General features: G+C 38.8%; 1 protein-coding gene and 1 pseudogene across 1 annotated transcript in view; both read right to left on the bottom strand.

The window, feature by feature from the left end:
- The window catches only part of DTWD1 (DTW domain containing 1), a 127,806-nt gene that overhangs the window by 49,036 nt on the left and 53,297 nt on the right, over window positions 1-25,473 (bottom strand). The gene's annotated exons all lie outside the window — the stretch shown is intronic.
- On the bottom strand, window positions 7,979-8,054 carry LOC121149506 (annotated as a pseudogene).

The raw sequence follows: 25,473 nt of genomic DNA, 5'->3' as shown, positions 1-25,473 counted from the left end.
ATCCTTTTCCAACCAGCTGTAGCAGTTAAGTATGTGATTACACCCAAACCAGCTCCACTTGGTCTGAACCTGCTCCCTTTTGCTTCTTCCTCCACTACCCATCTTTCCTCTATTTTGGGGGGAGGATGGATTGGCGTTTTGACAGTGAAATGTAAGAGACTTGTTTGCTAACTATTTTTTCTTTAAAAAAAAAGGCAGAAAAGTGGGTAAGGAATGCAAGCAGGAACGAAGATAGGGAGGGAAGTATCAGTAAGCTTCTAGATTTCTATTGTGATATTTGTTAAATTTTTCTACTCTAGTTTATTAAGAAATTAAAAGTTAATGCACAGTTAGCAGCTTACAGCAACAGACATTATTTTACAGCTTCCATGTGTTAGGAGTCTATACAAAGTTTACCTGGCTCATCTGCTTGTAGCTTCACAGAGCTGCATTCAAAGAGCTGGCAGTTTCATCTGAGTTTGAATCCTCTTGCAAGTTCATATGGATGTTGATGAAATGCATGTCCTTGTATCTAAATAATTCCTGAGGGCTTCCTTCTTAGGAGCCAACAGAACGGGGTCTCTGCCATGCAGAGTTCTGCAGTTCAGGAGAGAAATGAGCCCTCTTTTTAAAAGGCTACCTAAATAGGCCAGCCCATCTGAGAGCCTTTCTTTTTCATTAGTGTGAATCAAACTAAACTAGTTTCACCTGAGAGATCCTTTCACCTATAATGCAACATAACTAAAAAAGTGATATCCCATTATCTTGGATACATTCTATTAGAAGCAAGTTGCAGGTCCTACCCTACACTCAAGGAGAGATGATTTCCCAAAAGTATGGATACTAAGAGGTAGATGTCATAGGGGTGGTTAGACAAATAATAAGGGTGGAGAAGTGGAGGCTAACAGGATAAGTAACTCGCTCAGAGTCACCTGTGGTGCAAACGGATTTCTAATCAGGAATGTCTAAAGTTACAGATTATTTTCTTAAATCTGATTGCTTGACTCGTGCATTTGAAAAACATGTGAGGACTGAGCCCTGCGCAGTGGCTCAATTGGCTGATCATCCCCTTCCAAGTGCCGAGATCTCATATGGGCACCAGTTCATTTCTTAACTGCTCCATTTCCCATCCAGCTCCCTGTTTATGGCCTAGGAAAGTAAAAGAGGATGGCCAAAGTCCTTGGGCATTTGTACCCACATGGTAGACTGGAAGTAACTCCTGGCTTTGGATCAGCTCAGCTCTTGGCCATTGCAGTCATTCTGGGAATGAATCAGCAGATGGAAGATCTTTTTCTGTCTCTCTGTTTCATAAACCTTATTTGATTTTCTAATAAAAAAGAAATCTTTAAGATTTATCTGTCTTAAAAAAATGACAACACATGTGAGGACTATTATCTTCAGTTGTTAGGTGGGCAGAGTTGCCTTTTTTTTCTGTCTATCTAAGTCACTGAGCATAACCTTAGAAAGCTCCTTCAGTCTCAGTCTTACTCTTTCCTTCCCAGTAATTCTACCCGATTTTTAGCAGGAAAGATGAAAAAGCACAAAATGCTACAAACATGTGGTACATGCTAATGTTCATAAATTTTAATGAAGGTGATAGTATCAACTAGAGAGGTTTATTAAACGCTTCTAGCTAAGTTTGGTCTAGACTGTTGTGAATCTTTGCATTAATGGCATGGAGAGGGTGAATGAAGAGGAAATAGATATTCTGAGATACACCTTCCCACTTGACTCTGCTGAAGATTTTGTACTGGGGAAATACTGAGCAGCACCAATTTTTGATCAGACTTGTAATTTAGGAAACTTGTTCTGATAGTGCAGTGAAAATGAGTTGGAGGATCGAATGAAAAACATCCCAAAAAAACTACTGGTGAAATCTTGGTTGTCTGAATCAAGAGATAAGAAAGGGGTCACTGAGGAAGAGAACTATGCAGATTACTTAGGACACACAATCTATAGGATTTGGGGTGGTAATTTATGTGAGGAGTTAGATAATTGTGCTTGAAAAGATGTTTTTTAAAAAAATCACCAAAGATGTAGGAATAAAATCAGTAAGGTTTCTGACAGAAGATAACAATACCAATCGCTTTCTCTATTTTCAGAAAGTTGAGAAAGAGCTGGTTGAGACCGCAGTGTGACGGCCCAGTGGCTAAATCCTTGCCTTGCATGCTCCGGGATCCCATGTGGGCACTCATCTGTACTCCAGCTGCTCCACTTTCCATCCAGTCCCCTGCTTGTGACCTGAGAAAACAGTAGAGAATGGCCCAAGCCTTGGAACCCTGCACCTATGGTGGGAAACCTGAAAAAATTCCCAACTCCTGGCTTTGGATTGGCTGAGCTCTGGCCATTTCAGCCACTTGGGGAGTGAAGCAGCAAGTGGAGTATCTTTCTCTCTGTCTCTCCTTCTTTCTGTAAATTTGCTTTTTTAGTAAAAACAAATCTTTTTAAAATGGTTCTTTGAGAAGGTGATTTTTGTTTTAAACCTCAGTAAAGTGAGGGGAATAATTTATGCACAATTCTAGAAATAGAACATTTCAGGGAAAGGGAGGAAAACTAACAAACATCCTAACATCATAGGATTCCAGGATGTCCCAATTACAGGGCGTGGGTAGGTACAGCTTGGCATAGTGAACAAAGTGGAAGCAATTACAGTGTTGGCAAGGGTTCTGTCATATAGGCAGGCAAGCATACTGAGGGAAGGATTTGGGTTTATTATTATTTTTTGTGTGAGTGAAAAGGAAGTCATTTGTTCCAAATTAGGAAGGTGTATTACTCTCAGCTTTATGTCATTGCAGCAAGATCCCTGACACAGCCTGCTTAGGAAGAAGTTTATTTAGCTAAGACCCTAGATGTTCACAGCTCAAGCTCAAGAGTGAGGCTGAACTCTGGCCATGATACCATGTACCCACTGAGCCCTCACCAGAGTTGATTCAGTATCAACCTCCATCATTTTGAACCTCCAAATCTGTGAGCCAAACAAGTCACTTTGTAAGTTTTACGCAGCCTCAGGTACCTGTTAGGAGAATGGAAAACCACCTTGTCTACTACCCAAAATAACACACAGATTCTATGGAATTGTATGAAATTTCCAGTGCCTTTTCATGCAAAGAGAAGACAATCCTAAAATGCACACTCAGGGAAGACCCAGAATAGCCAAAGCAAGGTTGAACAAAAAGAAAAACCCTAAGAGGTCACTATCTGTTTTCAAAATATCCCCAAATGACATAGTAATCAAAATAGCATGTACTGAAAAAGCATTAAAAAAAGATTTATAGGGCCCGGTGCAATAGCGTAGTAGTTAAAGCCTTTGCCTTGAATGCGCTGGGATCCCATATGACACCAATTCCAATCCAGGCAGTTCCAATTTACATCCAGCTCCCTGCTTGTGGCCTGAGAAAGCAGTCGAGGATGGCCCAAAGCCTTGGGACCTTGCATCCACGTGGGAGACCCAGAAGAGCTCCTGGCGCCTTGCTTCGGATTGGCTCAGCTCCAGCCATTGCGGCCGCTTGGGAAGCGAACCATCAGATGGAAGATCTTCCTCCTCCTCTCTGTATATCTTTCTAATAAAAATAAATAACTCTTTAAAAAATTTTATAAATGGAACAGATTTAAAAACTCAAAAATAAATACACACACTTATGGCCAATTGAACTTTAAAAGGTGGCAAGAACTTACAATAGGAAAGGACCGGCTCGTCAGATAATTCTGTTGGAAAAGTTGGATACTTACCATTGGAATCTTATCTCACACTATGTGTAACAATCAACTCAAAATGGGTTACAGGCTAAACATAAGATCTAAAAAATTTGCTAAAATAAAACATAGAGAGGAAATTTTTTACTTTGATTTGGGCAATTATTTCTCTGTGGGGAGAGATATGTACCCAAAATGATAGTCAACAAAAGTAAAAATGGACTAATGGGATTGCAGCAAATTAAAAAGCTTTTATATAGTCAAGAAAATAGTCAACAGAGAAAAAAATCTATGAAATGGGAAAAAATATTTGCTAAGACGTCATATCCAAAATGTATCATGAACTCAAACAAAATAATAGCAAGAAAATAAATAAGTCAATTAAAAAAAACGGGTACATGAGCCAAATAGACATTTTCACAAAAACAAGTAACTAGTCGATATATGTTCAAGATCACTAATTATCATCTGTTAGAATGGTGATTAACAAAAAGACAAAAGAGAGCAATTGTTACGACTATGTTGAAGAAAAGAAGCTCATACATCGTTGGTAGGAATGTAAAGGTGTTTAGCTATAAAACAGAATGGAGATTCCTCAAAAGTAAGAAAACGCAGTTACTGATAGGCAGTGAAGACATAAGTTAAGATGTCGCATACTGTGTCAATCAAGGTTCGTGTGTCTAAGTACTACTCCACTACCATCTCCCGCTTCCTGCTAAGGAGCACCCTTAGGTGCAGCATATAACAACTCGAGTAGTTGAGTCCCTGACATCCATGTGGCCCCAAGTTTGGCCTGGTCCAGTCCTAGTCTTTGGGCATTTGCAGAGTACACCAACTCCACCTGTTTCTCAAATAAATAACCAGGAGCTTGTGCAATGGTATATCAGGCTAATCCTCCCCCTGTGACATGGACATCCCATATGGGCTCCAGGTTTCTGTCTTGGCAGCTCCACTTCTGATCTAGCTCCCTGGTAATGGCCTGGGAAAGCAGGGGAAGATAGTCCTAAGCTTTGGGTTCTGGTAGTCATGTGGCAGACCGTGAAAAAGCTCCTGGATCCAAGCTTCAGACTGGCCTAAATCTCTCTGGAGATTTCAACCATTTAGATAATGAACCAGCAGATAGAATATCTCTGTGTCTCCCTCTGCTTTTCTTTAACTCCTTCAAGTAAAAGTAATAAATACTTTAAAAATGAAAATAAATAACACTTAAAAAGAATTACCCTGTGATTTAGCAAACTCACTTCTTAGAATACAAAGCTTATTCTAGCTGCTTTGCAAATAGACACTGAGAGAAGAGAATGCAAGAAACAGAAGCTACTGTGGTAATTAGTACATGAGACTAAGGCAGTTTAAACTAAAGTATCTATGAAGGTGATGACAGTTGACTGCACCCTAGCTAAATTCTGGAATTGGAACTTACTAAGAGCACGGCAAATGAGTATGAGAGAGAGCACTGAGGCCAAATCCACGTTGGTGGGGTAGTCTAGCTGTTTCTCTTACACCATCACTATACATAATCACTTCCCTATCCTCTCCTGCTTTGTTTTACTACCCTCTTCAAACACTAACAACTTTTATACCTTTTTACTTGAGTATCTGAGATCGTCCAAACCTGCTAAAATCTTGGTCACACCTTCAAGTGGGTGGCATAAGCACTGCCCACCCATTTCCTAACAGATTATGAAACCACCAATTGGGGACATCTTACCTGTAGGTTCCCACCCAACAAGGAGGAGTCAGAGAAGACTTAAAACCCAAAGACCCTTCCAAAGACCCCTTTGGGTTCTCTCCCTCTCTCCTTTCACAAGGCATGCCACCTGCTGGCTTTCACTCAGGAGGTGCTTTCCTCTTCCTCTACTTTCCTCAGTCACCTGGCCCCTTGGCAAAGAAAACTCTGCAGCTGGTTCCCGGCTTTATATTTCTATATCAAGCTGAGCAAAGAACCCACTGAACAGTGTCTTATTTGTTTATTTATTTTTCAATTTGAAAGGCAGTTACAAAAACAAGGAGAGACAGAAAGAGAGTTCTTCCATTTTTTTGGTTGACTCCCCAAATGGCCACAGTGGGATTGAGTAGAGCCAATCAAAAGCCAAGAGCCAGTAGCTTCTTCCGGGGTTCTCACACAGGTGCAGAATCCCAAAAACTTGGGCCATCCTTTGCTGCTTTCCCAGACATTAGCAGGGAGCTGGACTGGAAGTGGAGCAGCTGGGAAACAAACTGGCGTCCATATCGAATGTCGGCAGCACAGGAGGAGGATTTTGACAGCCTCTCTCACCTACCAGGCCTGACCTCTTTACCACTCATCATACTCTACTCTCAAATGTATTTTTAGATTCCAAAATTTTCTATACTGATCAGCTATTTCTGTAAAAACAAATGAGCAAAAACAACAAAAAAATGATTAACAAGTTGATAATCTGAAAATATTACCTATCCAGACCACCATTCCCTCATACACTTCCATTTTTAGTCTATTACCCCTACCTTACTCCACAGTGATGAGAAATGCAGGATTTTTAGGCAACTTGAAATTCACTGCTGAAACATTTGCAGCATGGCAGCTTTTCCTTTTTTTGTTTTGCTTTGTTTAAGGATGAGCCATGCATTTTATCCTCAAAGCAACTTCTTGGAAAACATGACATAGCTGGACCCACCCCAAATCTGCCTGTCTCCCCATGGTCCACACTCTTACCTATACCACATGCCTGCAGAACAGAAGGATGTATAATGAATTTCTAGATGATGAAGCTACCAAGAATGAGCTTTTTCTCTAGATGTGGCTTTTTACCCTATTTCTAAGGTATACTCTGATGAGAAAAAAAAATCAGAATGCTGATCTTACAAGTGTAATTGCTTCTGATGTTCTAGATACCGTTAGGAATGAGAATCTACTACAATGCTAAAATACTTGTTTTGGAGACTAGAAGCCCTGTATTTCCCTTTAGGTACAAAGTCTGGAGGCTGTTTGGGTCCATTAGAGTAGTCTAGTAGTAGATGATGATAAAATAAAGTTAGAAGTTGAATTTAGGGATTTCTTTTTTGCCTACCAGGTTCCTAGAAATCTAACATTTCCCATTTCCTGGTGAGAGCTTGGAACTCATGCACATCTCTTGTACCAGTTGTAATGTGACTATACCACAAGCAGCTAATCCAGATTGCTCTACCCTTCACCACTATCTATGTGTTCAGAAAAAGAATGGCCCATTAATGACCCCATCAATTCAATAGCCCACGCCAACTTCTCCAGCTAGACCTATAAAACAAAAATCAGTCCTGTGGTTTCCATATAACCATCTGGATTTGCTAACTTTTCTGCATCTATGAAGTTCATTCTTCCTGATCAAGGAAAGAAATATTATTGGTGATAGCAGACAGGAATAGAGGAAGGATGAAGTAATACTTCTTATCAAGCTAGTTACAGTCTTGGGGTTATGACATTCAACTAGAATAAGCTTAACTAATAACTAAGGGTACTAGCCCAGTAGGTGTTTCCTTGCTTCAGGAGATTCTTTTTGTCATCGTTTCATACACTAAATTTTATTTGTTAGTTCATACTAGTGGCCGATTCACTATTTTAAAATTTTATTAATATACAGGGGATAGATTTTCATGTACTTCATGGATACAATTATTAGAACATAGCCAAACTTAACTTTCTCACTCAAGTCCATTTACCTCCTAACTCCAAAATTTACATTAATTTCTCAGGTAATTCTATGATCATCTTCTGTTATAGTTAAGAATAACTTTTAGACTTATGCATGCTATTTGCTAAGCAAAAAGCTAAACTGGAATAACAACAGTAGTTTGATTAGATATTTGATTGTTGTTTATATCCTTTGTCTATACTTTAGAGGATGAGTGGTTTTTTATTTACTACTTGTTGAATTCTTTATTTAGTGAAGAGTTAAGCTTGTGATTATATAATAAACTGAAAGTATGTCATTCAAAATGGGTGATACTTCTTGGCTTTGACATACCTTGCTGTCTGATTACATCATTAAACTAATTTTCTCTATCTCCTGGACCTCTAAACACCATACTACAATGACAACCTTAAAAAGAAAGATTTATTCATTTTTGTTGAAAATACTGATCAAACTCACAGAGAGGAGAGACAGAAAGATCTTCTATTCACTGGTTCACTCTGCAAATGGCTGCAGTGGCAAAGCCAGGAGTCAGGAGCTTCTTCTGAGTCCCTCATACAAGTGCAGGGACCCAAGGCCTTGGGCTACCCTTTGCTGCTTTACTAGATCATAAGTAGGGAGCTGGATGGGAAGTGAAGTAGCTGGGACATGAACCGTACCCCAATGGAATCCTGGAGCTTACAAAGTGAGGATTAAGCCACAGACTATAGAAATGATCCCTGAAAGTATAGTCTTGTGAGGATTAAGCCATTGAGCCATCGCACCAGGCTCCAGGGACAGTCTTTCAACAAATATGTTTATCCACAATTTGCTGTGGTCTCGTAGCTATATACCACTGATATCCAAAGCCTGGACTTCTCATTAGCAGTTCTTTCTGCCTATTCAAAATTTCTACAGAGGTGTTTAATGTATACTTAACATCAACATAACATATATTTAATATCCACTCTGAGTCTCTAAGAATGAGCCTCATCTCCACCAACATGTCATTTGCCCAATTGCTTGGGTCAAAATCTTGTACTACTCATTAATTCCTCTCTTTCCTATAACATAACTGTATACTTTTTAAAAATAGTACTTCTTTTTATTATTATCATTTTATGATACAATTCCATAGGCCCTGGGATTTATAATATCCTCTCCCCAATTCCCTCCCCCCATCATTGAATTACCCCATATCATTACTAAAGTATAGTTCTTCATACACAATCATATGTGCATCATTGTGGGCATGGACAATGGCAAAGAGTCCAGCATCCCATTGTCAAGATATAGTAAACATTTTCATTGGTAGTTCATCTTTGTCTGGAAGTAGAGATGCATACTGCATTGTATCCTCACCTCTGGATATGATAGTCTCCATTACACAGTTACTATATATCCCCTTCACAGTTACTGTATATCCCCTTAAATGAAAAGCCATAATACAAAATCAACAACAGGAAGCAAAATTAAAAATTTACAATGCCATGAAGTTAAATAACATGCTGCTAAATATGACCATCTCCATTACACCATTACTAAATGACTCCTTAAATTAAAAGCCACCAAAATCTACAACAGGAAGAAAAAAAAAAGAAATTAACAACACCATGAAGTTAAGTAACATGCTGCTGAATGACTAATGTGTCACAGAAGAAATGAAAAAGAACACCAAGAATCTTCTTGAAGAAAATGATGCTACTGTATGATCTGTAAGTCATTAAAAATTTGATGAGGAGAAAGTGTTTTGAAGAGGTGAAACAAAAAAACCCCAAATCCATGAGATATAGTTTCCGTTGATCTTTGCTGGTGAAATGTGTCTCCTCCTGGAGGCAAAACTTCCCTAATCTAGAGAAACAATTAGGAAACAACATCCAGGAGGGGCACAGAACTCCCAACAGGCTTGACCAAAAGCCATCTTCATCACGACACATGATAATCAAGCTCTCTTCAATTGAACAGAAGGAAAAGATCCTTAAATTTTAGTGCACGTGAAAAAAAATCAATTGACATATAAAGGAACGCCAATTAAACTCTTTCTCTTATAAGAGAGATGGATGGAGAAAATGAGAGGAAAATGAGGAAGATAGTGTTACCAGGAATGCCCGGTGAGTTCTTTCCTCAGCCTAGTACAGAAATAAAATGCCGGGAATCTGTTGCAGACAGAAAAGTTTGTTTGCAAAAGGACCAGGTGAAAAGGGAAGAGAGAGAAAAGGAGAAAGCACCTCCAGAGAGAAAGCCAGGAGGGGAGAATCTCTTGAACGGTCAAGGAGAGAGAGACACCAAAGGTTTCAGGAAAGCTCCTGGGACTTTAAGCATTCCCTCACCCCTCCTTGTTAGGTGGGGAACCTACAGGTAAGATGTTCCCCATTGGTGGTTTCTTAATCTGTTAGGAAATGGGTGGGCAATGCTGGTGATGCCTACCTGAAGGTGTGACCAAGACCTCAGCAGGCCTGGACCCTCTCAGAAGAAGAGAAAGGGCAAGATTCACTCCTCAAATGGTCACAATGGACAGGGCTAAGCCAGGGACAAGGGATGCAAAGCAGTATACTACTATACTTGTAATGACCTGTGGTTACTTGGATATCTATTGTATGTGGGTAAAGTGGTCATTTCTCCATTTGATCATTTAGCCCCTTGCCTATATTTACATTAAAGTCATTTTTGCTTTTTACATGTTGAGCTCTTTATTAAGTGAAGCATTAAGTCCTTAACTAGGCTACAATAGCAATTAATAATAAGCTGTCTCAAAAACAAACAAAAAAAACATGACTAAGGGGAGAATGGGAAAGGAAAAGCAGGGGAGGAAGCGAAGGTGATGTGGAGGAAGGGAATATCATTAAATTCTTGGAATTGTTATCAATGAACCACACTGAATCTGTTAAAAACTAAGAAATAAAAACTAAAAATCAATTTAAAAAATAAGATTGGGAGTCAGAAAATCCAGGTCTCCCACATAGATTTCAGGAACCCAATTATTTAGGCCATCACTGTTGCCCTCAGGATCTGCATTAACACAAAGTTTGAATCAAGAGTCACAGATCTCCGATGAGGGATATGGGCATCTTTATCACAAACCTAAATGCTCACCCTTGCATGTTCAACTTATGATGGTTTTATCAGGATGCAAACGCATTGTATGCCAAACAGCATCTGCAGTTTATTCCCAGCAGATAGGATTGTCATATCCTTCTAATCTAAACTCTCCAATGGTTTCCTGTCTTTTAGTTTAAGCCTAGACACTTAGAAGTTACCTTCTTTTAATCTTCTTTCTCTTTCACTCTTTGCTTTCTTGCTCTTGACTGCAAGCCTCACACTCCCATTACACGACCTTTGCACTGGTTCATATCTGTACTTTGAATCACCTTTTCTAACACTTCCAAACAACACTGCTGATTTGATACAATTATATGCTCAATAGTTATCAGACTTTCCTGGATCACACTAATAGATTATAGGAGCACTTCATTTCATATCTCACTCATATTGACTCATTTTCCTCCCAAGCATTTTACAACTATTTGACTTACTAAATTTTTTTGAGGGGAATAATTATTCTATGTTCCTCCATATGGGGAGAATCTGGCATATTATTACCATAAGGAGGTAGCTGACTGGAAGGAATAAGAAAGCCTGGGAAGAAAGACTGGGGGAAAAGATGGTGGATTATGGTTTGTGGAAAAGAACTTTGACTCTGTGGCAAGAGCTGAATGTTGCCAATGGCCTCCAGGCTGGTTTTGATCATGGGAGGGGTAAGTGGAAAGATTGTCAAACTAATATTATTTGCATGATAGAACAGTTGGAGATTTCACTAAAAGCTTCATTTTCCTCCAATCTTTTCCATGCTGAATTAATGTTCTAACCACACAGTTCCCCACAAAAGAACAGGTATGGCAACTGTAAGGCAGTTCTCTGGTTAAAATGGATATTACATGACCATATTCGTTTTCTATCCCCTTCTTTGGGGAGCGGTCCTCATAAGACATCACAAGTCCACTAACTGGCACTGGGCCTGCCATGGCTCACCTCCAAATCCCTGGATTCCCTAAAGCTACATGCCTGTTTCTGGGATTATAAAAGGAACACTTTGGCAGTGACCACTTTGAAAATTTTCACCCAGACTGCAATTTCAGGGATTTGAGAAACCACAAAAATAGTTTTCTCTTTCCATTTCCAAAAGTGGAAAAAATAGAGGGTGTTTTTAAAGATAAAGATATTTTTGGTGATTTGACTTTTTAACTAACCCATACTAATTGCCACAAGGTAAAACATTAATTTTCACAGTCAGCAGATAGGATAGTGAAGCAGAATTATGCTTTGTGTATCATCTCCCTTACATAACCTGAAGCCCTGGCTCCCTGTTCTCCTTTCTGCAAACCAGAAGCCGTGAACACATGCTCTGCTTTTCTTTTGCCATTCGTTCCCCAGGCAAAGCTGCTGGTAGGGAATAATCTCACTTAAGTCTTTTATTCCTTGGCTTTGAGACTACTTTGTCTTATCTCTATGAAGTCTGTTTTAAACTCTGCAAGAGGTGTGAAGAACACACCATGAGCCATCTGGAAAAGGAGGCAAATGGCAGAAGCAAAGTTAGTTCAGATGCTGGGAAAAACAATATACAAGGGACACACCTTTGTCAGCGAAGCAAAATCGAAATTGAGTTATACTGGAGTCAGATGCAAGAGACAGTCACATGAGGAAGCAACATATATATATATATAATTCACAGGCAAATACAAGGTTCAAATGAGAAATATAGGGCTTAACTGAGGCTGTTTGGGTTAATACGTAAGAAATAGGAAATGTATGTCATTGGCCCGAATGAATTTGCAAACTTGTAGGGAAGATGGTGAGTGCAGTTGGAGATGGTTCTCTTTGGCAAACTAAAGACTTCTGGGGACACAGGTAGACTTCCACTGTTCTAATTGTGAACAGTCTTCATCAAATTTTCTCTGTGATAAACACTGTGCTAAGGCCTTCACTTGACTTACTGAACGCTCACAACAATGCTATGTTATAAGTAATATGTTTATCTCTATGTCTTGTCTAAGTTCAAAGAGTGCTATGTATTCCATCCAAGCTTTAGATCCAGCATTGACTGATTCTAGAAGTAACACCCACTATGAACAGCCATATGGCTTCCATATGGAAAAATGTTAGATAAACACACAGCCTGCATTGACGTAGAGCAACATTACCCAATGTCTAAGTGAAGGGAATGAAATCTCAAAACCGTCCCTCATGTAATGTTGTTTTCCTGAATGATTCTGTTATGCTCGGGATTCTGTGGTAATAATGTACCTGTTTTTTCAGGTTTCATAATTTAATGAGCTAACCAAGGCTTGCAAGATCTGGTCTCTGAAAAAAATAACTCAGGAATGGATCTAATGTGGCTTTTAATTCAACCAGATGTGCCTATTGGAGGCAGCCTTCAATGAGCATTACCATAAAGAAAACTTCAACAAAGTCACGAGTCATGGCATTTTTATATTATAAATTTCACCATCCCCTAATAACATGTCAGGTTGACTAAATTCAGCATTGGGTTCCTAATTTTCCATCAGTATTCCCTCTGGAGACATACTGTCCAAATCTCTGGGGTTCTAGTAATTATAATATGCTGCGCAGTTATTTTTCTAATTTTTAAAGCTGTATTTTGAAAAACACAGGTAAGTACTAAATCAATGATTGCCTTGAATCCAATCATCACATTATTTGTTGGTGTTCATTTGTGTACCACCAAATCAGCAAGCATTGACTTTGGACCATCCCTTGACTCTCAACACGAAACAAGACAATGAATATCCACTGGGAAGTTGGAAAACAGGCACCACACTGTCAGCAGATAATGCTGTATTTCATTTACCCCAACACAGCAGTACGTATATGTGTATTTAGTATAAAAGATACACTAAATATAATTGCTATATAAAGAGCTATTTTTCTTTTTTGGCATTACATCTTCAAAATCTGCCATATATTTTGCATTAAGTGCAAATCTCAGTTCAGAGGAAGGGTTACTATGCTGGACAGCATACTTTCAGCCCTCTAGTGACAGTGGGTTCCTTTGATTTCTGATCTTTGGGCGGCTTTGTTATCATCCCTTGTTTTACGTATTAGTCAGCAGATTGCTTCTACAACTGATTACAATAACTAAAACTCCATTATAAATATCTTAAGCCATTTCCTTTCTTAAAAAAAAAAGTCAGAGTCTGAGCTTAAAAGCATATTAGGGGCTGGCATTGTGGAGCAGAGGTTTATGTCACTGCCTGAAAAGCTGGCATCTCAGATTGGAATGCTGGACTGTGCCACTTCTGTTTGATCCAATTGCCTGCTAATGTAATGGTGAAAGCAGAGGAAGATGGCCTAAACATGTGAGCTCCTGCCACCTAGATAGAATTCCTTGTTCCTGGCTTTGGCCTGGCCTACCCCTGGCTACTGTGGGTATCTCTCTCATTCTGTGTGTATGCCTGTGTCTTTTTGTCTTCTTCACATGCTGTTACTCTGCTTTTCAAATACATAGATCATTTAAAATAAAATTAAACTTTAATGAGTATAATGACAATGCTTAAGAAGAAACAGCAAAAATTCATGCATGAGCAGATAGAAAACAACAATTACAGAAGCAAATTTAAGCAGCAACGCAAGGCATGTTCCAACGAGAGTGACTTGCCAATCAGATTTTTAGAATTATTATTCATACCAAGGAGGGGTGTCTTGTACTCTTTTAGCCAACAAACTCTATTATTGCATTCCTCATCCGTTCCTTCCCTTGTGCCATTACTATTATTCTGTGCACATTTACCAATCTGAAATTTGACTGCCAATTAAAATCTGTCCTTCAAGTAACATATCATTAGCCATGCATATTAAAAAGCCTATTAACTTCTTAGTGATATCATTGGGCACCTGAATGTGGGAGTCTCCCCTCCTTGGTGTCTTGCTATCCTTTAGCAGACCCTGCAAAAATCAACTCTACTAGCTGCAGAAATAGACCTGAACTGGCAGGTCTTTTTACTCTCTGTACTTGGGCATCTACCAACTTTCACTCTGAGAAATAAGAGGTGATGGATTTGATTCAAGTTTTATGATCATGGAAAGCTGGAAAGAATTGCATAGGTCTACTGATCCAAATCCATAATTATGGGAATGGGGAGGGAGTGTGAGGCCTGTGAGAATTCAAAATTTTCTCATGGTCATGCAGTAAACTAGTAGAAAACAGAGATTATGACCCATACTTCCTGCCCCTTGAAATTATGTTACTTTACATAGTGTCAAATATTAGGCTGTTACCTATATCTTAAATTAAATCTCAACGCTATTCTTGTATAACATTAAAATTCCCCACTTCAGAAAATCACATACTACTTGATCCATTAGCATATGAATTTGTTTGAAATTGTATATGTTATATGACTTTTATTATGAGAAATCAGGTTAGGATCAAAGTTGCTCCATTTTAGCATGGGCATTTGAGTTAGTGTACTCAGAACAAGATTGGTGAATGTACATTGTTTTCTCTCCTTCCAATAAAGTATGATATATCATATGTTTTTTTTGGATATTGCTGAAAATTGCAATAAAGAAAAGAAATAAGAAAAAGATGTTTAGTTTCCTCTCTTATGAAACATAGATACTAGTTTCGACCTGCATTATAAACAGTATTACAGCTGGAACAGAAATGGACTGATCTGCCAAGGCCATAGTACCTGCTGGTGAATGTCGGGATTGGAGATAGGCCAAGTCAGACTGTCAAAAACACTGGTGTGCATGAGATTAATTACTAGGAGCTGCTCTGATAGGCGAGCTTCAGAAACTCCCCTGCTAAGATGCAGCCCTGAATGGTAAGACAAGAACTGAGGCTGGAAGCAGTCCAGGCCAACCCAGGCTACAATAATGTTGGAAGCACACTTGGCCTTAGCTGGGAATGGAGGCAAGCTACAGCACCCACTGCCAAATGCTGAGGTGAGATGGGCCATGCAGGACTGGGCCGCAGCATTTGCTGGCACATGCAAGACCCCAGGCCAGGAGTGAGCCTACTAAGGGGGCTGTGAAGCTTCCCTAGCTGGGCCACGACTCCCACAGAAGAGCATGATAACTGGGACTGGGAGTAATCTGGGATGGACAGGGCTACAACAACCTGTGCCTGTATATAAGCTTGGGTTTGGGGGAGGACCGGTCAAGGCCAGGCCCCTGCATCTGCTGGTACATGCAATAGCTAGGGTAAGTGCCGACTGGCTAGGCTTTGCCAGAGCATTCTCTGGCAAGTGCCAGGACAGGTGTTAAGTTGTGTCAGACTGAACTACAGTACCCCCTGGACAATCCAAGATCTGGAACTGGGAGTGGGCCTAATAGAGAAAGTGTGGGCACTCGTCCTGCTAGTGGGCATTAGAACCAGGACTTGGTTGGACAAGGCAGCAGCATCTGTTGCCATATGTGTGGACAGGATCATAGTGTGAGGTGAGATGATCTAAGCTGCAACACCATAGGAGTATATGAAAGCTTGATTGGGATGCAGTACAGACCAGACTAGTCTACTGTACATACTGGCACACATGGGAACTGGGGATGGTGGGCCTAGTGGAGGTTATTGATGGTTGTCCCAACTAGGTTGCAGTTCCTGCTGGTATGATAAGGATCAGGTCTGTATCAGGCTGGGTTGGGCTGGATTGCAACACCTGTAGGTTTGCGCAGGACATGGGGCAGGGGATGGAAATGACCAGCCAACCACAACACCCAGTATATGTGTGGGCTGATGCTGAACTGGACCCTGTACTGGCTGGCACATAACTTTCAGACCTTTGACTCAGAATATCTTGGAATGATGACAAGTCAATATATTTTTTAATGATAAACTCTAATAAACTCATCCAGCATTGGAACCCTCTGTTTGAATTACTAATAAAATATATGAGCAATAAGATATTATGTAGTATATACTAACACTAATACAATCAGAATTTCACATGATATAAAAAACTGTACGTATAATCATATAAATCATTAATTCATATTTGTTTACATTTACAATTTTATCAGGTCCTGAAAACAATGAATTAGTGAACACTGTTTTTTTTTATTTCATTTTATGACACAGTGTCATAGGCTGTGGGATTCTACCAACTCCTCCAAAAAGCCCTCCCCCCATATTGAATTCCTCCATACTGTTACAGTAGTATAGTTCATATCCAGTCATGATTCCTTCATTACGGGCATGGACCGTGCAGAGAGTCAAGCATCTTGTCGTCCAGGTAAATTCAACGGTTTTCTTGGGAGACCATCACTGGTCTTGAAAGTAGAGCTGGCAGAATATCATCCCCTCCAAGGAAAACCCAATACACAACTTTAACAACACTTTACAACATCATGAAGTTAACTGACATGGTAATGAGTGACCAATATATTAGAAAATGCCAAGTTCTTACTCACATCCTGTGACTACTTCATTGACATTTCAATTTTAGTTTATACACAACTGGCTGCTATACACCTTAAAATAGTTATAGCATACTATTCAGCTGACTCATGTCTATTTTCATTTTTATAATTAGCAGCTTATAGTATTCAAGCAAGATTTTTACCGAACTTTGTGAATTTTGGGATAGTCCAAACAGGCTTATAACTCAAACATGCCATATGTTAAAAATTGAGAAGCAGAACAGTTTTAGAAGGGGTGTGCAGAGAAATCTTCAATACCTTAGTGAGGAATAACTAATCTTTGTGTCCCACCTAGTAAGGTATATGGGAGTCCAAGCTGACCATTTCTTGTCTGGTTCTAAGCTTTCCTCATTGGTCTCTGTCTATCTGTTCTAATTTTTTTTGGGGGGGGGTGCTCCGGAGTGACCCTGATGGTCATTGCAAGAGAGGGTGGGGATCCAAAGTTGGAACTAAGTAAGGACCACAGAAAGCTCCTCTCTCGAGTTCCGAAGAAAGTTTACTGTTCTGTTTCTGAGGATCACTCAGGGCTCCTGGCTGTGAACACTGATTATTCTTAATAGAAGAAATCCAGCTTCAGATTTCTGTGTCTCTGATCATAACCTTTTAAAAGCAATTTATATATAATTTTTTCTGATGTGGGAATTAAAATAAATTTGCTAAGTAGACAATTTCACAAAAACAGAGTCCACAAATGATTAGAACTTACTATAATGTGTATGTCTCAGGCTCTGTGTGAGTTACTTGACCTGAATTACTCTGTTCAATCTTTATCTTCATACTGATACTATGAGACAAGCACTACTTTGACACTAATGTATACATTGGGTTAAGGAATTTCCAAAAAGTCATACAGTATATAAACTAGAGAGCAAAAACACCTACCCTCTGTGCTTAAATCTGTATTGTGAAATATATAAAATTTGCTCACCTTGTTTACGTAAATTAAAAAAAAAAAAAACTTAGGATCTTGGACATTATGTCAAACTGCCCCTACTGGCCCCTTCTACCACCCACACACTTCTGAACATGGTGCTTCCCACAAGTTCTTCTTACTTTCAAAAATTCTTCACTTTCTGGGAATAGCCAGTAGATGAATATTTTGTACTGTATTTACAAATGGTCACTTTCGTTGGGTGTAATCTAAAACTAGCAACTTGTCAATAGTTAACATTCTTTTTCACTTAAATGCTATGACTTAAAATACTAAAGCAGGGGCTGTCCATAGGATGCGCTGGCACACTGTTCATCCCAGAAACTTAGGTCTGAATTGTTTAACAGGTAGGGTGATCAATATTACAGGATACTATTCTAAATCTAAGCCATGGGCATCAAAATTCATATCTACGTGGAGTTTGGAGTTATGGAATTGGATTTCTACCCACATCCGCTAACCCCACTAAATTACAAATAACAATTTCAACATGATTGGGAAAATGACACTCTGTTTTAAAATATCAAAAATGCATAACCATGAAAGAAATCACTAGTGAGATCTTTTATAATGCTTGAATGAAAGCATATGTCATGAAGCACTCAATATAAACAAACGAATGTTACAAGATTTGCAAATTCTTTGCTCCTTTCTCTCAAAATAAATACCGTATGGATCTATAGCTCAATCCTTCAAAATGTTCTACTACTGGCTTACTGAGAAAATGTTTTGTTTTTACTAGATTCTCCAAGAAACATTATTTTCGTGACTGAATAGAGAGCTTTTTAAGCTAAGCATCTGCAATACTTACAACTCAGAACCCCTAATTATTCTGTATTCATCAAGCATTCTTGTGTTACAATCCCTACTGCAAATAAATGGACCATATTGGCATTTAGCAATATGACATGAAAACAATGACTACCCTATTCCTCTCTCCCTTTCTCATGAGGGTGTGGTGTCCATTGTTTATTGCTTAGAGGGTTTTGCCAAGAACATTTGATACTCAAGCCAGTAGCATTTATTCCAACCACATCTTGAATTGATTAAAAACTATCTTTCCACAAAAAGATGATTTTTTTTACCTTATTCCAAAGGATGAGTTTGATTAAGGGATCTGATTGGATCAACAGAGAACCAATGCTTTGGAAATGATAGTTGTGCTTGTGAATTACAACATGAATATGTAATTATTCAGGTTTGACTGAACTAAATAGCCAATCCTGAATTAAAATACAAACATTACTTTTTCATTCATTGCATTTTATTATTCAAGCAAAAATTGAATAAATGAATTTCTGATGCAACTGGAGGATTCATTTTGTAAGGATGGATAATCTATACCTTATTTTTAAGTTCACAATTGGTACAAAATAAATATTACATTTGGATATAACCAGTAATTTTCTGGGATAATTTAGGAAATGATCTACAGATAGGAAAAAGGTCCAATCTGGGGCCCGGCGCGGTGGCGCAGTGGTTAAGGTCCTCACCTTGCACGCCCGGGATCCCATGCGGGCACTGGTTCTATCCCGGCAGCCCTGCTTCCCATCCAGCTCCCTGCCTGTGGCCCGGGAAAGCAGTCGAGGACGCCCCAAAGCTTTGGGACCCTGCACCCGCATGGGAGACCCAGAAGAGGCTCCTGGCTTCGGATCGGCATAGCATCAGCCGTTGCGCTCACTTGGGGAGTGAATCATCGGACGGAAGATCTTCCTCTCTGTCTCTCCTCTCTGTATATCCACCTTTCCAATAAAAAAATAATGAAAAAAATTTTAAAAAGGTCCAATCTGAAGGGTGCGGACGAGAGTGAGATGCTTAATTTTGAAACAATTTAATTGTTTCAGGGAATGGGCCAATGTGGAACTCAAATTAGTTCCAAAGACATAAAACCATCCCAGTTAGACTGGATGAGAAATAGGTATGTTTCAGTACAAGAGATACTTTGGCTGACTACAAATACACATAATGGTTTCTAATTAGTTACTAGGAAGTATGAATTTCTATGATGATATAGACAGATTAATTAGTAGAATTATTCTCAATAAACTTGAAGTGGGTATATTAGAAATTGTCTCCAAAAGAAGAGGTTTCTAATTTCTTAGGAGCACCTTTCACAGAGAATATTATGAAAAATCTAATATAAGCTGATGAACGCTGCAGGCAAGCCAGGGAGATTTTGTCCAAAGGACAGGTGGGTTAAGGAAAAATAGGATGTTACAATTGATTATTCAACACCAGTAACCCAGACATGTAAGAAGAGAAGGGGACATTTTTAAATGAAACATTAAAATTGAACTTATATGCCACACAATAAAATTCGCTTTTCTAAGTACAAACTGTCAATACACATGGACTAGATTTACAAGTGTTATATCTCTCTTAGTAAGGTGATGTGGCAAGATATCAGGCCGAAGAGGTTATTTATTAATCATCTATTTTCTACCTTGAGGCATGCAAACAAGCCATTCTAAGTGCCTTAAAAAGAATTCCTTCACAAATGATAGATGTCTGGTGAGTGAGTGGGTATGAAGCCAGCCCAGAGCCTGTATCCTGTATGTTAGAGATTCAGGTTGGAGTGCCAGCTGTGCCTCACATTCTAGCATAGGAGGCAGCAGATGATGGATCAAGTATTTGAATATCTGATTCAAGACAGAGATCTGAATTGCATTTTCTAGGACCCAGTATTCAGGAAATCAATCAGAATTTAGATCCTCTGTCTGTTTCTCTAACTCTCAGATTAAAAAAAAAAATTTCAAAACTGTCAGGGAGACACAAATGAAAACCATGTTGAGGTACCACATAACTCCAGTGAGCTTGGCCTACATTCAGAACTCTACTAACACCTGCTCGCGTAGATGTGGGGAGAAATATACCCTTCTTCACTGCTGGTGGGAGTGCAGGCTAGTACAACCACTATGGAAATCAGTGTGGAGAATGCTTAGAGAATTGCAAATAAACCTGCCACATGATCCAGTTATTCTACTCCTGGGAATATATCCAAATGAAATGAAAACTGCATATGAGAAGGAGATCTGTAATCCTATATTTACAGCAGCACAATCTACAATAGCAAAGACATGGAAACAATCCAGATGCCCATCCAAAGAGGAGTGGTTAAAGATACTGGTACATCTAGCCCATGGAATATTATTCAGTCATTGAAAACAATGAAATTATACCATTTGCAATTAGATGGTCCCAAATAGAGACCATTATGCTCAGTGAAATAAGTCAATCCCAAAAGGACAAATACCATATGTTCTCTCTAATATAAGGAAATCATCATGCAAATTAGGCTTTTTGTGTTTTCTTTTCGTCACCCATGCATTGGTTATTCAGTGGTGTATTTTTCAACTCCATAGTGCTGCAATTTTTGTTGGTGGTAGTGGTGTTGTTATTGTTTTAACTTCATACCTGTTGTTGACCACATTTTGTGGCTTCTCATTTAAGGGAATGTGTAGTGATAGAGTAATAGAGACCACCGTTTCCAGATATGAAGATATATTACAATATTCATCCCCACTTCCAAATCAAAGATGGACTCCTAATGAAACTGTTGGACGTATCTAGACAGTGGGATGCTGGACTATCTGACATTGTCTGTACCAGCAATGTTGGGACACACTTCAATAACAGACTGATGGAATTATAACTCCTTATGAAGGTCTATGCTATTGTAACAATATGTATACACTGGGAAAATCAGTCTGGGGGGTGGGAATTTGGGTGGGCGGAATCCCAGAGTCTATGGAATTGCATCATAAACTCAAAATTCAACACAAAAAAAGTTAAAGAATTTTTTCAGCCAGGAAAGAGCAAAGACAGCTTTTTAAAACAATTGGCAGTCTTTTTTTCTATTTATATAAATATGTTCGTTGTTCTTTCAATATATGTAAGAGTATTCCTTTAACAATCATAAGCTTAACTTTACAATTTACAATATTTTTCAATTGTATTTTTTATATAATTTTTATTATTTTTTGATACAAATTCCCTGCCCTCCCCTCTGTTCAATTTTATTTTATACAAACTTCCACACAAGTCTGCAGAGAATTTTATGAAATATTTAGTATATACTAGGCACAAAGGTGAGACTAAGCTTTTGCAAACCACAGTTCATACATTTTATAAAAATAGTTGTAAATATCTTTCCATGCTATTCTGACGTGAAAACATAACTTATGGAAAAATCAAACATTTGTCAACTAATTAATACTAGTTACTAGATAATTATTAGTTACTTATGATATAACCAACTCATCATTACTTTTACAGTTTCTGCTTTAGTTTATAAAATAAATCCCTGAATGGGTTTTCCCTGTATTATACATACTTTAAGTCCTGAACCTGATGCTATGGATGTTCATGGCAACTCCAGCTTGGTGGAGGAGACAAATGAAGACTGTTTACAGCTCTTCAATTTGGTAAGATGTGTTATGAGGGCACATAGAAAGGGATAGCTATATATAGGTCAGATAAAGGGACTGAACTAGTGCATCAAGAGAGGTTTGAACTTGGTATTGAAAACCAAATAGGGAGACCTGGAAGAAGCTCCTGGCTTCGGATCGGCATAGCATCAGCCGTTGCGCTCACTTGGGGAGTGAATCATCGGACGGAAGATCTTCCTCTCTGTCTCTCCTCTCTGTATATCTGCCTTTCCAATAAAAACATAATAAAAATAAATCTTTAAAAAAAAAAGAAAACCAAATAGAAGTTCGATATATAAAGGGTGGATGGAGCACTTTTCAGGAAAAAGCAAATCACAGTGCTATGTCATAGTAGGTCATAAAGTACATGAAGAGGAATAAGAGATGAGATGGAGGTAATGGAAATTCATTGAAGAGTTTCATGTTGCATTATGAAGGGAAGATTGTAAGGAAGAAGCATAAAAACGGCAAGTTAGGATCCTAGTATACAGAATCTAAGCAATTGATATGACTTTTGATGATGACACATTCAAATTTATGTAATGGATATCTTCAAATCACTTGTATGTCAAATCATGTTCTAAGCTCCTAATAAGTACTGAACTAATCCATGCACCATTATCACCCCTCACCTTATGGATGGAGTTACAAAGAGACTGAGAATTTTGCTTATTATCCAATAGTGAATACGTGATAAGGCTAGTACTTAAATCCAAAAAGTTTAGCTCTGGCACCCGTCTTCTTAAACACACCCTTTTTTAGTTTTCCAGAATAGGAGGTTTCATTTTATTGGTACATGAAAACTAGAAACACAAAAAGAGGCCCAGATTTAATTCAGATGATTATGGAGCTGGTGAGCTGTTTCAGAGATAGTATCTTGGAGGTGTTTTTTCTGCCCAACACTTTGTTCAGGCCTAATTACAACAGACTCACTATAGCCAACTATTTCTAGAGCCTAAAAAACTTGGCTAAGTATCAATGTCAGTGATGGTCTAAATCTTCTTGGGAGTATTTTGTGTTTAGACATGTGTGCCCACATTCCTGTTACCCAATATCCAATACCTTGGAAATCAGGGCCAACATGGGAAGATTCCATGACACAGGTCCTACAGATACTTTTGGTGGAAGTTTAAGCGTATGCAATTCTTTCTTCTCTTCCTTCAAATTCCACTAGGGAAAAAAAGGATATTTTACAACTTACTGAAGTGCATTTTGAGCAAGAACCCTAACTTAGAAGTAAGGGGTTAGAATTACTGTCAAAAAACTGCCAGTGAATAACCTCTAGAGGACTTTAACTCATTTAAGACAGAGCAATGAATAAATATCTTCTTGCTAGAATTGAGCTCAACTAAGGATTTTCTGCAAACTCTGATTCAACTTCTATTGCTGTCAGTTAATCATTTAGAAATATTTTGGGGCCTTGCATGGTAACCTAGCAGCTTAAGACCTTGCTTTGCCAAGATCCCATGTGGGTGCCGTTTGGTAGCCTGGTGGCCCTGCTTCCTATCCTGCTCCCTGCTTACCTGGAAAGGCAGTTGAGGGCAGTCCAAAGCCTTGGGACCTTGCACCCACACTGGAGACCTGGAAAAGGCTCCAGGCTCCTGGCTTCAGATCAGCGCAGCCCTGGCTATTGTGGCCACTTGGGAAGTGAATCAGTGAACAGAAGATCTTCCTTTCTGCCTCTCTTCTTCTCTGTATATCTGACTTTCGAAAAAAATAAAATAATCTTTAAAATAAATAAAAAATAAAAGTTGTGAAGTGGCAAGTCAAGTCTATGATATATTTGTCCAGATTTTTCTATTCATTGTTTGTTGTTACTTTAATTTGTCTCTCATTGCCAGAGTTTATTTTGGGTACAAGGTAAAACCAAAGCTTTGAAGCAGGTTTCAAATATCTGGTGTTTGTTGAATTCCTTTATTTAATATTTTGCCCCAGAAGAGGAGGGAAATAAAGCATTTCTCAACAAATTGGTAAGTTTTGACATTTTCTCTTTTCATGTTAGTAGGAATAGCATTGGAAAAGGAAAGTTTATTTTTGAATAATCATTGTGCAGTGGAAGCTTTAGGAACATCCTGGAATTCACCCCTCTGACTCCCAATCTTCAAGACACGTGTAGCTTTCTCTAGGTTTCCATGACATAAGGATTGATTCAATAATTTTACTTTTGTCCTAGAATGAAGTGAGTTCTCCCTTAATTTATCCCAGAAATTCACAAATCAGGAAGTCAGAAAACCACTGCAAACACTCCTAAATTTTTGGCAGAGTTTGCAGATTATATTAGTGATATCTCTATCCAAGTACTGTCTGTACCCAAAACACAGTGATAGGCATGCTAAGTGACTCAAAATAGTCTTTCCAATGACCAACATATGGGTTTGTATTAAAATACTGTATTATCCTTGGAGAGATTTAAGTGACTTTTCCTTTTGGGTCCTACATGTGAAAGCTGATAGAATAAACTCTATAGAGCTGAAAAAAAAACCTGTAAATCGAACTCTATCTTTTCCTATGTTCTCATGATTGATACATTAGACTACACATGCAAGGCAACTTGACCAGAATACCATATACACTTCTATCATAATATTCCTAACATCTTCTCTACACATTATACTTTCCTTCCTGAAATTTTTTTATTTAATGGCATCATTACATATTCAAGTCTAAAATTCAACAGGGTTTCTCAGTTCGTCTGCTTTCTGATTCCCCACGCCAACCAACTGGCCCTGGCTTTACGTATGATCTTCTAAATCTCTCTCTCGTAGATTCTCTCTTCCCTGTCACCATTGCCCCAACCATTGGTATTTCAGCCACCCCATCTCCTCTGAATAAATGGCAATTGCCTTACCAGTAGTAGCAACTGTTTGCAATCCCTTCACTCATCCTATCTTTGCTCCCTCCAAAAAAGCCACAGCAGTGAAATTTTTAAATCACAGTGGTTTTTTTTTTTTTTAAAGATTCATTTATTTTTACTGGAAAGTCAGATATACAGAAAGGAGGAGAGACAAAGAGGAAGATCTTCCATCTTTTGTTTCCTTCCCCAAGTGTTCACAACAGCCAGAGCTGAGCCAATGACAAAGTCAGGAGTCAGGAGCTTCCGGGTCTCCCACACAGGTACAGTGTCCCAAGGCTTATGGGCCACCCTCAACTGCTTTCCCAGGCCACAAGCAGAGAGCTGGATTGGAAGCGGGGCTGCCAGGATTAGAAGTGGCACCTATATGGGATTCTGGCATGTGCAAAGCAAGGACTTTAGCCGCTAGGCTACTGGGCCAGGCCCATAAATCACAATCTTATTCTCATTCTGCACCATTTTCCCCACAGCTTAACCTCTTCTTAACCACTTCTCTCTTAAAGGGTTTTTAAATTTTGCATAGGAAGG

This window comes from Ochotona curzoniae, unplaced genomic scaffold (genome assembly GCF_017591425.1).
Source record: "Ochotona curzoniae isolate NIBS_2020 unplaced genomic scaffold, NIBS_Ocur_1.0 scaffold_4701, whole genome shotgun sequence".
NCBI classification, from domain to species: Eukaryota; Metazoa; Chordata; class Mammalia; order Lagomorpha; family Ochotonidae; genus Ochotona; species Ochotona curzoniae.
Note: the sequence above shows the minus strand (reverse complement) of the source record. Positions and strands in the feature narration are given on the sequence as shown.